The sequence below is a fragment of the Mustela putorius genome, unplaced genomic scaffold, assembly GCF_011764305.1.
Source record: "Mustela putorius furo isolate JIRA1106 unplaced genomic scaffold, ASM1176430v1.1 tig00003845_pilon_pilon_pilon, whole genome shotgun sequence".
Lineage (NCBI taxonomy): Eukaryota > Metazoa > Chordata > Mammalia > Carnivora > Mustelidae > Mustela > Mustela putorius.
The window spans coordinates 28,953,977-28,970,946 of NW_025421998.1; the positions used below are offsets into that span (position 1 = coordinate 28,953,977).

At 40.3% G+C, this 16,970-nt stretch overlaps 1 protein-coding gene across 4 annotated transcripts in view; it reads right to left on the reverse strand.

The window, feature by feature from the left end:
• The window catches only part of SEMA3D (semaphorin 3D), a 203,165-nt gene extending 187,770 nt beyond the window's left edge, over window positions 1-15,395 (reverse strand). The window contains exons 1-2 of one of the 4 annotated variants that reach the window (XM_004739634.3): window positions 14,955-15,391; window positions 643-844 (exon numbers count right to left, since the gene is read on the reverse strand). The gene's annotated coding sequence lies outside the window, so the exon portion shown is untranslated. Of the gene's footprint in view, window positions 1-642; window positions 845-14,448; window positions 14,517-14,954 lie in introns of those variants that run through there. The other 3 variants (XM_013060789.2, XM_013060800.2, XM_045089753.1) reach the window with 3 other exon arrangements.
• Between the last annotated feature and the right edge of the window lie 1,575 nt (window positions 15,396-16,970).

Genomic DNA, 16,970 nt, shown 5'->3' on the forward strand with positions numbered 1-16,970 from the left:
GCCTCCTGTTGGCCGGAGGCCTTACCAATACCATAAAAACCAGTCCATTAGCACACATTTTGTATATGTATTACATACTGTATTCTTACAGTAAGCTAGAAGAAAGAAAATGTTAAGAAAATCATAAGGGAGAGAGAATACACTTGGAATACTATACTATAGTTACCGATACCAGTTACATCATCTTTTTATAAAATGAATCATCTGTCAGCGCCTGTATCAGTATTCTCTCATATGGTACAAGACACTGTAGATGTTACAGTATTACTAACATTAGACATCAAAAAGGAAAAGTTGATGTGAAAAAAATTCATATTTATTTACTGGTGTAACAATTGAAGCACAGATAATGAAGAAGCAGCTGTATAACTGCTGACTGTACAATCAATATAGTTATTTGATAGTAGCCTAGCCTATACACAAATGAATGAATTGTTATAAAATTTTTATGGCATTCAATATTGCAGTCATTTGTAATGCCGTAGTGGAAACATTGCTACATTTTCTAATCCACTCATCTGTGATCATTGGTGAATACACAGTTTTTCAATTTACCAAGGAGAGAGGTATACTGTATATAGCAAATTTACAAACCAGCAAGACAACAAACACCTTGTTAACTTTATATTAAATATTACTCACCTTACACACTAGATGTTCTACAGGATGAATATGATGACGGTGATGACACAGAAACAGCTCATACAGTTAGATTTTCAATAAGATACACATGTACACAACGGGTAGGTTTGTTAACTGTATGGCGTGATGATTATTTTCTGTTCATTAAGTGGAGGTGGATCATTACACAGTTTTCATCCTCGTGATCCTTATGTTGTGTAGGCTGAAAAGGAGGAAGAGGAGGGATGCGTGTCTTAGGGTTGGCGGAGGAGAAAGAGGGAGGGGGGTGAAGGGGAGGCAAGAAAGGCAGCAAACTTGGTGTAACTCTATGGAAGTACATCATCATTTCCATCTGATTTTTTTTTTTTACCTCTTCATTTCTGTAAAAAAATTCTGTTTCTATACAGTATCAATCCTTCTCCTGCTATTTGCTTTAGTTTCAGTGCCCTTATCATAGAAGAGCCCATGATGTAAAAGAAGCCCAAAGGAGTCTTGAATAATTGAACCTCTTCTGCCAGATTGTCTCATGTCAGCTTGTTCTCTGTACTACTTCTTCTATGTCTTTTTCCTCACTGGTCTGGCACAGGTACAAAAATACTCATCTTCATCAAGTTGTCTTCTGTTATTCTCCTGGTGTGGTGTCTGTTAGCTCCTCAGTTTCTCCAAGATCCAAACATATATCTTGAAGCCCTTCACCACCACCCCGTTTTTCCCCATATCTACAATCTCTTTCATGATTTCCATGATTAGCTTTGTCATAAATCCTGTGAAGTCATACACACATCTGGACACAGTTTTCTCCAGCAGGGATTTATTGTTTCAGGCTTGATGCCTTTCACAATTTTTTTTTCTATAAGGATGACATCTTCAATGGTACAATCCCCCGAGACTTCCATGATGTTCTCTATTGGGGTTCTCTTCCAAAATGCTGACAATCTTTTCATTAGGGTACCATGTGTAATGAGCCTGAAAATTTCAAAGACCCCCTAACCTAGAGACTACATTAAAGACATTATGTTTAGCAAAAAGTAAACCCCTTTGATGCCTTTGGTATTAAGTTCATGGGGTGCTGGGTGGCTAGGGGAATTGTCCAGTATTAAAAAAAGTTTAACAGGTAGTCCGCTACTGACAATGTACATCCTGACTTCAGGGACAAAGCATGGATAGAACCAGTCCAGAGAAAGGGTTCTCCTTGTCCTAGCCTTGTTGTTATACAACCAAAGACTCGCAACTGATATTTATCATTTCCCTTTGAAGGCTCAAAGTTTAGCAGCTTTATAGATAAGGACAGTCTTGATCATAACTCCAACTGCATTTGCACAAACCAGTAGAGTTAGTTTATCCTTTTTTGCCTTAAATCGTGGTGCTCACTTTTCTTCCTTACTAACAAATGTTCTTTGTGGCACTTTTTCCAGAATAAGCACTTTCATCTGCATTAAAAACCTGTTCAGGCAGATATCTGTTCTCCTCAATTTTTGTAATGGTGTCTGAAAACTCATCTGCTGCCTCTGGGTTCGGGGAAGATGCTTCTCCTCTTATCTTGACATTTTATAGTTTGAACCTCTTTCTAAAATTATGAAATCATTTTCTGTGGCATTAACATTTTCCAGCTCTAGAGCCTTCACCTTTTTTTTTTTTTTTTTTGCTTTGTCTTATAATGACTCCACTTTTTCTCAAATCGTCTTAGAGTCTACGGTTATGCCTTTCTTATTAGCAACACTGCATCCACACAAAAAGTACTTTTTTTTTTTTGCCACATTTTCAGTAAGAGTTAAAAAACACTGTTCTGAAAAAAGTGGAAGGTTTTTCTGCACTTGCTGGTACAGCTGCAATGATGGCCTCATTAACTTCCCTTTCTTTTTCCTACAATAGTCCCACACTGGATTCATTGATCGTGAAATGGTGGCAACCGCCACGGCAGACCTCAATCTATAGTACATAACCAGCACTTCAACTTTTTCTTGTACCGTCATGACTTTTCTCTGCTTTCTGGAGGGTACTTCTAGCATCACTAACCTTCATATGCTTCCCATAGTTTTATTTGAGGTTTACCGTATTGCACTAACCACAGTGAAAGATATGCGAGAACCACAAGAGGTTACTTTTTACAGAAATTTACTGAAGAGACAAACTGTTGCATGCAGATGATTAGTGTCACACCGTGTTTTTAGTGGATACTCCCAACCCTTGAGCTCACTGCAATAGCAACAGGATGTGGCTACAAACCTGTGTCAGCAGTACAGTACACATTGCAGTTCATTTTATGCCGTTATGACTTAATATTTTGTCTTTATGTTTGTTTACATTTCTCTCAAGTGGGAGCATCACCATGACAAATTGATACATTTTAACTTTTTATAATAGTAGATTTGTGTATATTGTATGGCAAATGATAAACCAGTATCTACATATATTTTAGGCATTCCTGATGTAACTTCCTAATCTTTCGATTATACAATGCTATGTGAGCTTTTTCAAATTGTTGTAAATCTCTGAAAAACGTTCCTATAAACTTGTTGAAAAGAAATGGGGATAGAAGCGAACCTGTGCTGTTCATATCCACCTTGTTCAGGGGTCAACTGTATGTCTCTTTAAATGCCCTTTTGTGCAAGATAAGAAGATGGTGATAGTCAATCCTAAAATAACCTTCTATTACCCAGGAATGAAACAGTGAGGTCACCAAAGGACTTTCATTGAATGAAATGAAGATCATTCAGCAGATAAAGAACAAGAAGGCATTAAGAACAGTTTGTAGATGGTGTGAGAATCTGACTTGATATACAATTTGCATAACCTGAATAAGGATAAAGAGGAGATTGTACTCATAGAATTGCAATGTGCCTTATAGCATTTGATTTTTCCCATATTAACTCATTTCCTATATGAACCATTTAGCCCTGCCCATGCCCCTATGTGGTTAGTACTTTCACAAACCCCCAGCTGAAAGATGGGAAACAGGTATAGAAAGGTCAAATCCCTTGTCTGAGTCGCACCACTCAGATGGGACAGAACTCAGACCTGAACCCAGGTTGTCTCCATCCACAGGGCTGAGTCTTAATGATTGCACCATCTTCCCTCCCACACTTTAAAGCCCCAGTTTGAAGTTACACTAATCAAAGACTCTGAAACTTTCAGCTACCAGAGAAACCTCCTTTATAAGTGGAGTATTGAGCAATGAAAGCCAGCCCACAAGCGCTGAAGTGGTACGGTGCAATAAGTGAGACCCAAGAGAGAACTTGGGGCTCGAGATGACACTTGGGCATAAGCGGAAGCAGAAGTTAAGGAAGAAGATGACATAATTTTTAAAAAGACTCTAGACCAACAGTATGAATAGGACTTTTTGTTTATTGTATTTAAGATCCTAAAGAGATGTGATGTGACCCATAAAGATAATGACTTCTTTTATAATTGTCCACTTCAGGGGAGCTATGTTTTTATCTGTCTTTCATCAGCGCCTCTCACAGTGCCCAGTGCAGGCACTTGACAAATACTTTGCAAAAGATGGAAAGGGAAGGAGAGGTAGGATGGCTCAAAAGTAATAGGGATATACGTGAAATAGCCTTTGTGATGAAGGAAGATACATGTGAAATGAACTTTATGATGAATTACATATCTAAAGCAGTGACGAGAGAAAAAAAAAAAAAACCAAAACAAAACCAGAGGCAACAGGTTCCAAATGGAATTATTTCATGTATTAGAGATGATGTACTTATTACATACAAGCCTTGGTGATAGGCTATGGGAACACAAAAGGTGTCATGCTATTTAGGGAATGCATGTGAAGGTGGCAAAGACAATGGGCACCAATGAGGGGCTAGGAGAGGTGGTGACAGTAAAAGGCAAAATTTTTCCAAGTGAAAGGAGAAATCAGTGCAGCCAAAGCCCCATGAGGAAGGAGTAGAGACAAGGTAGGCCCATGGGGTTGATGCTGGTCTGTCTTGCTTATTGGTTTGGGGAATTTAGACGACTTTTTGGTTTTGCTTGTCCCAATACATTATGTACTTAAAGCACAAACATTTTCAACATTGTGTGTACACGATAAAGAAGAAAAGGAAAATTCTACATCTTCATTTCTGATTATCAGAAATAACCAATGGTCACAAACTATATAGAAAGGATGACAGTTGGCTGTCATGGAGATGATGGTTGTGTGACTGGTAAATACTAGGGAAAAGTATATCTGAATGCAACTGTTATTTTAAATAAATTTCAAGGGAAAGTGCACAGGGTATGAAATGACTACTCACTGTACTCTAATAACGTTTGAAATAGGAGTCCAAAGTCCCATTTCTTGGACTATGAAAAGGCCTCTATGACAGTGACACAACAAAAGGGCTCTAAACAGTCAACATCCAGAGACAGGGGGTAGGGTGGAGTGAGGAATCCATAATATCTTAGCCCAAGCTCTCTGAAGGGTTTATTGAGTGCACATGTGTACGCAAAGCATTTCTCTTCTATGCAAGTCACTCCTGCCAAAAACTTGCCCTTTTTAAAACCTGAACAATGAACACTCCCTGCCAAGCCTCATCACACTGCAGTCTAAGACAACAATCCCCATGGCTCTGTGAAATGAAATGTTATTCTCTCATCTGTATACCCAGCACAAATGCTTTTGAACAGCTACTCTACAGGTGATAGAAGTCTTAACTTCAAAAGCTGATTTGTATTAACTTCCCATTTTAATATCATAAATAATAACATGTGACTTCATCATGCAAATACTTCTGCAGAGACTTGTCTGGCTTTAACTTTCTACCATCCAGCTTGAAGAGCCACGTGTAACACCCTAATTCAATTATCGTAAGGGAAATAGATGAAACTCCAAGACAGGCTCTAGTGGGGCCAAAAGAGTGAATTCTGAATCAGATTATACGTCAACGATGAAATTAGTAAGTATACAGTTGCACTATCTAAAGATTTTGTCATCTGACACAGAGTCAAATCTCAAAATTGATAAGGTTGGAGATGATTATTTTCATTTACAAAGATTTTTAAAAATGTGCTCTAGTTATAATGATGTATTCACAAGTCATCGATTACTTGAAAATACATTGATAGGAAGGAGGTAAAAAAGGAGATGACAGGATAGTCACTGGTATGCATTTTAAAAGATTTTGGTCTGAGTATGAGATTTCTCCATTTCTCTTTCAGATGGGTTAAATTACCATAGGCAGGATCTCTCTTTTTTAAATAATGTATTCAATTATTTTGTGCAACAAAAATGAAAACCCTGAATCTAAGATTCTAGTGAGAACCCAGAGCATATTAGTCATATTGATCAGGGTCTTTTTCAGACACTTTCATTATTTCAGGAAATTCACTGGGTCATAGCAAAAAAGAGGGCCTTTAGTCACATATTCTGGGATTGGTTTCCATGACTTTTCCTGAACAAATTCTTCAAATGTGTTTTTTATGCTATGACTCATGCAAACTAAAAACAGAAAAAAAAAAAAAGCATAGCTAAACTTTTCAACAATTGCCACAGTAGAACACAAATTCAGCAGAAACTATAGTTAACTATGAAGCACAAAGTCAGGTAACTCAAATAATTGTTAAGTATGAGGTGACACTCAAAAATGGGACTCCAGTATAAAAGCTTAGATAAGAAAGGTAACATGACAAAACTTTCAGTCCAATTGCAAGAACAGCCTATTTCAAGAGAGTGAAACTCAGATTTTTTAAAAAATACAAGCAATTTGGAACACAGGGAAGAGAAGGAATAATGTGTGATTTATAAAGAAGGAAAAATGAGAAACACACACACAAACACACACACACACACACACACAGACGTAAAGGGAAATTGCAGCCTGTGTATCCTCCCTACTCTACACGGGCTGGAACATAGATGAGTCTCAGCTTCTGGGAGATTTTGGGGGGACATAGAGACCTCCCAAGTATATTTATAATTTTCAAAGTAGACATATGTGTATTATTGGATAGGGAATAATATTTAACATACTTAATGCAGTAGATGTCCTTGAGATTCAAAGAGGGGCAAAAAGAATAAATAGTTGTTGAGCCATGCTGGCAAGAATTTTGGAAGCATAATCATCATCCAGAACTGAAGACATCTGGCACGGGTGATGGATCTTGTCAATATCAACCAAATAGCAAGGGTGAAGCCGGAAAAAGTTTGCCTTCCATTTCAATATATAAGATTGATTTATAGGACATGGCTAATACACAACTATCTTTGCAGAAAACCTGTAATAATGGTAATCTGGATATTTTTTAGTAACCCAATTACCACATTTTCTTTCAAAAATGTAATTATAGGAAGAACAGCTAATTCAAAATATGTGTTTACCATAATAAGATCTATAATATTTAGCATTTTAAAAAAGGCAAATTAGTAGCACCTTGAACTAGGGGACTAAACTAAGCATTTAACTAAATGACATTAGCTTTGCTGACCAGAGAATGGTTCACCTCTTACATGGTTTCTCACCATGCTTAATCTATGTGCTTTCAAATATAAGTCTTAAAAATAGGCTTTATTTTAGTAGATTTGCAAAAACATTGAGAAGATATTACAGAGTCCCCCTAAACCTACAACCTATAGTAGTTTCCCCTATTATTTTTATATATTATGGATATTTGTTACAGTCAATAAACCAATACTGATATATTATTAACTAAAGTCCATAGTTTATTCTAATTCCCTTAATGTTTACCTAATGTTCTTTTTCTTTTCATGGATCCCATCCATGACACCACATTACATTTAGTCCCTGTCTCTTTGGCTTCCTTTCTCCTGCCTGTGACAAATTCTCACACTTTGGTTGGTTCTGATGATCATAACAGGTTTGAGGAGTACTGGTTATACTGTAGTCGGCACCCCTACTGGAATCTGCCTGATGTTTTTCTCATGGTTCTTTGCGGGTTTTGGGGAGAGAAAATGCAAAAATATCCTTTTTATCTCATCTTATCAAGAATACTATCAGGGCGCCTGGATGGTTCATTTGGAAAACCTCTGCATTTGGCTCAGGTCATGATCTCAGGGTCCTGGTATTGAGCACCACATTGGGCTCTCTGCTCAGCAGGGAGTCTGCTTCCTCCCTCTCCTTCTCTGCCTACCTCTCTGCCTACTTGTGATCTCTTTCTGTCAAATAAATAAATCTTAAAAAAAAAAAAAGTTCATACTATCAACATGCTTTATGAATGATGTTGACCTTGATCACCGGGTTGAGCTTGTGTTTGTCAGGCTTGCTCACCCACTACAAAATACCATTTTCCCCCTTTCTATTTGCAGGTAGAGACCGTTCTCAGTTTACACTTCAGAAGTAGGGAGTTATGCTTCCCTTCCTTGAGAACAGAGTATTTCCATAAATTATTTGGAATTCTGCATGGAAGATTTGTCTCTTCTCCATTCACTAATGAATTTGATCATTTATTTATATTAGCATCATCTCATGGATATTTATTTTATATTTTGGGTTATACTCCGTACAACTTAATTTTTTTGCTCAAATTCTTCCAACATTGGCCACTGGGAGTTCTCTCAGTTGGCTTCTCTATCTCTCTGACATACCCATCATTGTGTGTATGTGGTAGTGGTAGTAGTGGTGGCAGTGGCAGTCTGTGTATGTGTGTGTATGTGTATGTTGAGCACTTCTTTAATTTTTTGGCATTACAAGATGGTCTAGGTTCATGGTATATATTTCCTGCCTCAGTCCTGGAATCAGCCATGTCTCTAAGAATCTCTGGTTCCTTTTACTGGAGAATGGCATTAGAAAACAAGACCTAGGCACTAACCATCACATATAAAGTTTATTTTTCCAAAAAATTTTAATATTTAATAAATAAATAAATTTCATATTTAAGCTAAAAATTAACATATGTATGTAGGTTTATGAGTAAAATATTAATAATACTTTTTTATGATTTTCTATATTTTCCAGTTTTTTAATGGAAAATATAATGATATTTTCCATGATATTAATGGAAAAATAATGATCAGGAAGGATATCTGTGATGAACATCATTACTATAAAAATAAATGATCTACAAAAAAAAATGTGCCCATTTCAACAAGAAAACTCAGATTAATATTAATTTCTACAAACCCAGTATTCAGCATTTTACAAGTAAACAAAGAATTCTGAGAGTTTTAAATATCTATTTTTGAAACGAAGTGTTATATTTCAAAATTGGAAGTGTTTTTCCAAATAAGAATAGTATTCATCTCAGAAAACACTTTTTTCTTTCACTATCAGTTCAGATATGAAGAGCAAACATTTATAGAGAAGCAACAACAATAACAAATACCAAAACGCAAGAGCACCCGAGTTTCATGTGATACGGACTGGTCTTTCTGATAAGGAAAAGAAACAAAAAGTGGGAGTAAGAGTCTCACTGAGTTTATACATTCTGTCAAAGAAAACTAGACTATTTAAATGCAATTTGAGATTATGACATCATCAGGCATGGGTTCAGCTGTCAACATAATATGTAAAAAAAAAAAAAAAAGGCTTCTGTGGAGCTATTTAAGCCTTTCAAGAGGGTACTTTGAACTTTATTTTTAAGCAGTTCATACATGCTGATAATAAATGTATGGATTATACTACTTCTCTGTCTCTTCAGTAAAGCAACTCCAGACAATACCACTACTGAGCAATCCCGTTAGTCTAATTTCTGCTAATGTAGTATATTGGCAACTACTGATGTTTAAAACTCAGTAATTAGGTGTCAGTTACGTAGGCTCATTTCTGAACCAAATATGACATCGACATCCTTAAAAGCTGTTTAAGATATGCAAAAGATTAACTGAAAAATGAGACCTAGTAAAATGCATAATCAATACAGAAAAAATAAATCAATTTTTATCTGATGGTAGTTTAATAATGTGACCTTCATATACCTATGCCATTTTATTTATTTTCCATGAAAGCAAGAGTACTATATTTCTTTTTAAGACTCTCAGTAATTTAGACATTTTTGCTTATTTTATTGACTTTATTCTTAGTAGTAATTGTACCATTTAATGATGCTTAATTCTATTTAAGTAGAAAAATATAGCAAATGGTTCCATTTTTCCTGTGATTTGCTAGTACAACCCACTAATAGAAAACACTATTAGCCACCAGTTTTAAAAATATAAAATGTTGACGTTATTATGTTAAGTGACCCATAGAAGAAAAAAAGAACATAAATTATTTCTAATTTCTGAAGAAGACACCATAACTTCAAAAAGATGATAGATGCAGATTCTTCTAGAAACCCTTGGTCATTTAATTCTCGGTTTATTTTATACACTTCTATGGAAGGTTAATACCTATATTTTATTGAGCTTTGCAAAAGAATGCACAAACTGTCTAAATTCACCAGTGAAAAATTAGTCAATTTGTTAAAGATACCCTGTTCTAAGACTATGAGAAATTATTAAATATTAACATGGAAATAAGAATATTAATGAACATAGGTTAAAAGTCATTAAAATCACTTAAAATCTAAGTATGAATAGTGCTTCCTTACATATTCCAGTTTCTTCAAGTACTTAAATATTTATGTTTTTAATAAATTATATTTTAAACTGCCTAATTATTTAAGTATATCTCATTACTATGAAATTTCAGAATCATTTCAAAGACCTTAAAGTTGCTTATCAATGTATTTCCTGTGTATAGCAAATTTTGCTTTACTTATATACTTTTTTCTAATTATACTTAGGTACTTAAAGTTGAGGTGAACTAATATGGTCACAGATGGCATAGATACTCATGTTAACTGGTCTTTCTAAAAAACACAAGAAATTTTAAAATGAAAGAATTACTTTTTTGTAGCATGCAACAATTTACTAAGTTCTTTTTTTTTTTTTTGAAGATTTTATTTAATTATTTGGCAAAGACAGAGAGCTCTTGAGAGCAGGAACACAACCAAAAGAAGTGGGAGAGGGAAAAGCAGGTTTCGCTTGAGCAGGGAGCCCAATGTGGGGCTCGATCCCAGAACCCTGGGATCATTACCTGAGCCAAAGGCAGACGCTTAAGGACTGAGCCACCTAGGCACCCCATTAAGTTCTTATATACCTATTTCACATGATCATTATACCATCTCTGTATGTTATGCATTACGATAAAACACTCAGCATCTCACCACTTTTTTCTATGAAAGGGTAAAACTCAGCTGTGAGAGAAAACTCTCCTTCCTAAAATCTCAGAAAAAAGTAAGGTGTAATACCAAAGATCTTTAATCTGATCTTATATAGGCAATAAACTGATTCAAAATCACTGTATTAAATATTTAGTTCACGAATTAGATTTCAGTATGTGTTATGCACCTGGAATATGTTTAGCATTGTACCAAATGGAAGGTATAAAAAGGTAAAGACCAATTCCTTCCTTCCCTGTTCTTATGATCTAGTCAGGGATCATAAGCAACAAAAGTAGAGAAGAAAATAAATCACTGGAAAATCAGAATATTGGCTTGAAATGTATGATGCGATATAAAAAGAAAGAGATTTTGGCCAAGGTTTCCTGGATTAGTGGAGTATTTTTAAAACCAAATTTGGAGGTAGAAAGAAATGTGATTAACAAATTTCGCCCATGGTCAATCATTATTATTGCTATTACTACTTATTTCACAAATGTGGATATTTCTTTTTTCTTTTAAGGAATGTGTTACTCACTGTTGAAAAGCTTACTATTTAATTGGGTGATCTGTATAGTTCCAGGTATTTATGGAAAGAATAATAATTTTTCAAAATAGAGCTATGGTTACTCTTGTTCATTAAATAAACCATTTGCTAATTGGCAAGAATGCTTCCCAAAGAACTTATGTCAGCACACCTTTATATTTCCCAGACAGAACAGTACAGTTCAGAGTCACATCTGTTTTTCTCAAAATAATGAAGCCATAACAAACAATCTGAAGACATACTAATATTCATTAAACCGGCACCAATTGGAATGTTTTCCTCTTGAGACTGAAAAGTTGACATCCCAAATACTTAATAAAAATGGGGATGACCTAATTTACTAACTCTGTACAAGCAGTATACAAACACTAGTTGACAGAGATACTTGCCAATTCCAGAAGACCTCATCAAAATCATCTTCCGTTCTGTGATAAACCTTCCTTTGGCTAACAAATGCCCATGTAGAATGAGAATACAGTATGAAGACTAAAAAGGAGGTACCCCTGAAACTTCCTGCTTCAGTTTAACCCCAGCCCCAAACAATGTATTTCCTACTTTTGGAAAAGAAACGGTGTGACAGTAATTCAGCTTCGTGACTCAAGTTCAAACGTATAGTTGATCTGTTAGCCTGTCACTGGAAATAGTGCATGTGCTTCCTCTGCCTTTGTAATTGTTTATATTCCTGACCTTCCCTGACACCAAAAATAATTCCCATTCCCATGTTTCCCAGCCCTCGACACACGCACAGAGATTAAAAATTCCACTTATCCTGGTGCAAAAATATAGAAAGCAAATTCATTGACTAAGACATACCTATACAGGCAATTCTTCAGGAAGGCAAAATAAAATCCAGATAATTATTTCTCTATCTTTTACCCTTAGTTTCTGCTGCTATTGATTATGGTTTCCTGACAACTGCAAAACCTTTTGCACTGCCAAATAGTTTTCCTTGACCTCCCCCTCCCAGGCAGTCATCGGGAAGGTTAAAAGGAGTCACATTATTACTTCTTCTAAATGGATGGACAACAGACTTTCAAAAGGTAAACCAGTGTTGTCAAAGCATGAAGTAAGTCTTTAGGTCGTGACAACAATAAATAGAAGAAGGAAAACACCATTAACTTTAGGAAATTTTCTCAATATAGCCACGAGGCGACTATTTGACAAAATATGTTTATTTTGCTTTCATTTTTCCTTTACAAACATGATTAAAGCCACTAATAATCCCTATAAGGTACAATAAGACCTGTAAATATAGATTATTAATATCATGTGTCTATGATTCTTGGCCTACAGACTTGATGTGGTTTGTACCAATCCTCAATCATGGATTCCATTTAAATTCTTGGATGTGCTTCCCTGGTAAATTATGATATACAGATGCACTATCAAACTAATCTTAGAGAGGTCCTCTCTTTAGGTGGGGTCATGGAAAGCTTCCCTGAGTCCCTGAAGGGTGAGCCATGTAAAGGTAAAACTGTCCCACTCTCAGCTCTGCCCCTTACTAGTTTATATTTGGACATATCAATTAACATCTTTACATCTTGTTATTCTCATTTCTAAAGTGAGAATAACTGCTTTGTCTACTCCTCTAATTGTCAATTCCATTTTTAAGGATGATCATTTATCGTTAGGATCGCAAAAAATCAAAATGGGACACCACTCATTTCTAACTCTCTGTGTGTCTGCTTTTTTCCACCTTAAAAATAAGGAGAAAAATGATATTTTGTGTAGTACTGTTGGGAACCTTAATCGTGATAACGTAATAAAGCACCTAGGATTCAGTACAGTGTTTGAAAAATATCCCTTCCCTTCTCCACTAATTTTCCATTTCATAAATGGGCAAATTCCATTTGAAATGTTGGCAGACCAAATCAGCACCGTTTTATTGTCTCTCAGCTACCTCTTGACCCTATTCTTATCTCTTCCCACATCACCTTCCTGTATTTCCTGGCCTTTCTCTTCCAGGGGCCAAGGTCTTTGCCCATCTCCCTGACCCGGACCATCACTTTGTAGCTTGTCAGGGATGCCTCCTCCGGCCAGTTTTAGCGCTGGGAGGAGTCTCCAGGCTAAAGGCTGCCTGGGACTGCTCACTTCCAACCCCAACCCTCCCTGCTCATCTCCTCGATGTCTGGCCTCGGAACTGCGGGAGAAGCGAAGGCATCACTGGAGTGATGACATGAGGCTCTCTCCCTTCCCCGCCCTCCACATTTTTCCTTCCACGTGCGGAACCCATAAGGCTCGGACCGCTCTCGCCCAGGCGGTTGCTATGGTTACACAACAGCAGCACCAGACCCAGGAGGGGGGCTCATCCCTTCTCTACTTTCCCCCATAACCTTTTCCTCTCCTCCCCGTTCGGGCCTCCCCCAAAACACAGTCAGGAAGAGAAGCCTATGCCGCTAACTTGAGACTTTAAGCACCCCCATTCCTTCTCTAGTGCAAACAGCACTGACAAGCTAAGGCAGGGTGGGAGGGGCTTTGGTGGAGAAGAGTCCTTGCTCCGCTCCCGACCGAAGGGCGAAAAGTTCGCCCGCCGACTTAACTCCCATCTCCGTAACCAGGAATTTGGGACCTCATTGGCCGCAGCCGCCGGGCGCGCGGCTCGCGTCCAGTCCCTCGGATTCCAGCTCGCCAGCGACAGCGCAGCGTCTCCTCCTCCTGTCAAGTCCCCTCCGCGCTGGGACGGAAGCAGAGCAACTCAGCCCACGAGGTTGAACACAAGTCACCGGGGAAGAAGAACGTGCCAGTGCCGAAAACAGCCCTTGCACTTCCAGGGCAGCCCGTTAAGGCTTCGACTCCGGGCGGGCCGGGAAGGGGTCGGGAGGGGACACCCGGGGCCGGGGGTCGGGGACGGGGTAGATCCACTGCGTTCAATTCCCAGCAGGAGTCAAATCCGGGCCTTTCCAGCTCCAGCCAAGTCGAGGTTACCCAGGGATGCCCCGTTCCAGCAGGAGTGCGTTTTGCAATAACCGCATTGGCCAGACAGCCAGCTTCGTGGCTGGTGTCTGACTCCAACCTTACCCTCAGGGTCTAGAAGGATGCACGCTTCCATCAGACCCGGAGTCGCGATTCCCTCGCGAGGAAAAAGGCGTCGCCCATCCCTCCCCCAAAGCACCACAACAAAAACAACCGCTACGGCCTCCTCGTCCCCTCCCCCAGCCCATGGGAAAGGGAGAGAGCGAGGGCGCAGATACCCTTGGTCAAGTCCTCTCCAGACGGTCCCCACCATCGCGTCTCCCAGTGAACCTGCAGCCGGCGGAAGCCACGGAGCGCATTCGAACGCGCTCTCCTGCCGCCTTGGCCGCGGAGGGAGCCAGGAAGAGAGTGAAGTTCCCGGGAGCGTCTCAGGAGGAAAACTTTGCTCTGTGCTGGCCGCGGGCGGCTTCGGCTGAGGAGGCGAGGGCGGCGGCAGCGGGGCGGTGGGACCGGCCCCCGCCGCCACGCTGTCCCCGGCGCGGCGAGCACAGGCCGTCCGCTCCTAGGCGCACTGATTCCCAGTCTGTCCCCCCGCGCGCCCACCCTCCGTGCGGTCCGCTTCGGAGCGGTTTTCCCCGTCCCAGGACGGTTCCTCATCTCCTAGGGCTGCGCATCCTCGCTTCGGACCCACAGCCACCCCCCAAATCCAGTCACCCCTGCTTAACTCCGCGGTCCCCAGCGCGCCCTCCCACTGGGGTAGCAGGTGACCAGAAGCCAGCCTTACCTGCTACGAACTCTTCTCCCCCTGTCTCTGGGCCAGAAGTCCTTTCAGGAAGAGAGGAAGGGGATGCGGGCTATGGGCGAGCGCGGCGGCGACCCGGGGCACCGGCGCAAGCTCCTCTGAGAGGCAGCCCTGGCTGAGCCGCGGAGCCGCCGGCGGCCCTGACGGAGCGCGGAGGCTGCGGCCGCAGAGGCCAGACGGGGAGGCAGGGGGCGCTGCTGGCCCCGGAGCGCCGAGACGGGACAGGCGGGGAGCCAGGCACCAGCTGGAGCTTTGGGGAGGCGAGTGTGGCGAGGAAAGGCACGCTCCGAGCGGGAGGGCGGCTTTTAAGTTTGTGGTGTGACCGCAGCAGCTGTCCTGGGAGAGACTCAGTCTTTCTAAAAAGGGGATGCTCAAAACGCCGGGGATTACCTCTCCCCTTCCGATCTCCTCCCCCAGCCCTCTGGGCCCCCCTTTCCTGTGCGCGCGCCAGTCCTCCCCAGCGTGTCGAAGTCCATCCCTGCCGGCGCGCAGGCTGTCAGCAGCGTGGATTAAATGGAGCTCCGGCCACGCTCAGGCATGCTTTTCCGGGCTGGCCACCGTGTGCACTGTCTGTGCGGCAGCCTCTGACGTTTGAGCCCGTGCCAGGCTGCCTTTGGGACCTATGTATTCTATACCACCAAATTCGTAAGGACCTCCCGCGGAAGAAACCGCACAATGTCCGAAACATCCTAAGCCTCAAAAAGAGTATCCGTGTTCCAGTACGTAAAACCCCGGAGCCACTGGCCTTCAAAAAGCGAGCATTAGTATGAACCGTGGAGAACAAACCTCCGTTAAGGGGCTAGCACGAGGACGGACCAGGTAGAGGGGGGAGGGGAAATTGAGGCAGAAAACGCCCCCAAGATATAAATCTCCTTTCCCCTTTACCTTATACCAGGCCGACAGGGTTATGTCATCTATTTCTGTCCGGAGTTTTCCTTTATAGATTTGTACAGGCCGTGGTCGTGCCAAAGGAAGCTGAAGTTATGGGGACCAGGGATGAACCCACATTTTGTGGAGCCTGGAACTTAATTTAAAGGTGGGATTCTCTTTAAGAAAAACAATGCGGAAATAGCTTAATTTCTACAGATCTTACAAAAACGACCATGTGAATTTAGTGTCAGACTACCCTCAGGGTCCTGGAAAGGGCAAGTGATGAGTCCTGAAGCTTGGGTCTCCTTAGCTTCATGGTAAACCTTTCTGCGATTGAACTCTAGAGATCTGGAGTCACACACCTTGCACTTATTAGTCCCAAACATAAAGCTGAGTTGAGAGTAGGGGAAAAAAGCAGCCACAGGGTTCTGCATTTGTCAGCTTGATTTAAGAGCACAGCTTGTAAGGTCCCAGAGCTCCTTTGGCAAATGACAAGTGGTGTTTTAGTTTAGGGATAGTGAGCAGTCAGTGGCAACAATGAGAGAACTGGAAGGTGGGAGGAGACTCTTCATTTAGTGTCTCCTCTGCAACAGAGAGCTAAGGGCCACAGAAGCTAAACGGGTCATTTCAACTTACAGATGGTCAGTGGCAGAGCCCGGCTCAGGAGGGATTCAAGTTTCCTAACTCTGACCAAGGTTCTTTCCTGTGTCTCATGCTGCCCCATTTCTGCAACCTTGGTTTTGACTTTCCACCAACCAACCCCATAATTTTCCTCTTTAGATACAGGAAAATTTAAGTCCTTACAGACTATTCTGACCTATAGCAACTTTTTTTTTTTTTTTAATGCTTTGTATTTAACGTTATACTCCCCCTCCCCGTTTTGTAATTAACCATACCCTTGGTGTGTTTATTGCATTTTCCTATATATTTTATATTATTTTATCTGTTTATGCCATTGCTCCTCAATCCAAATTGCAACCTCCTTATAAGAACAAAATACCTCTTTTTCTCCCACAGCACAGCTTGGGGCTTTGCATGTAAAAGGCTAATGATAAGTAGTTTTTGACTTTTAAAAACTATTTATTAATTGTCTAATAATTTTGTCAGTTTATTGGCCAGAATATTGTG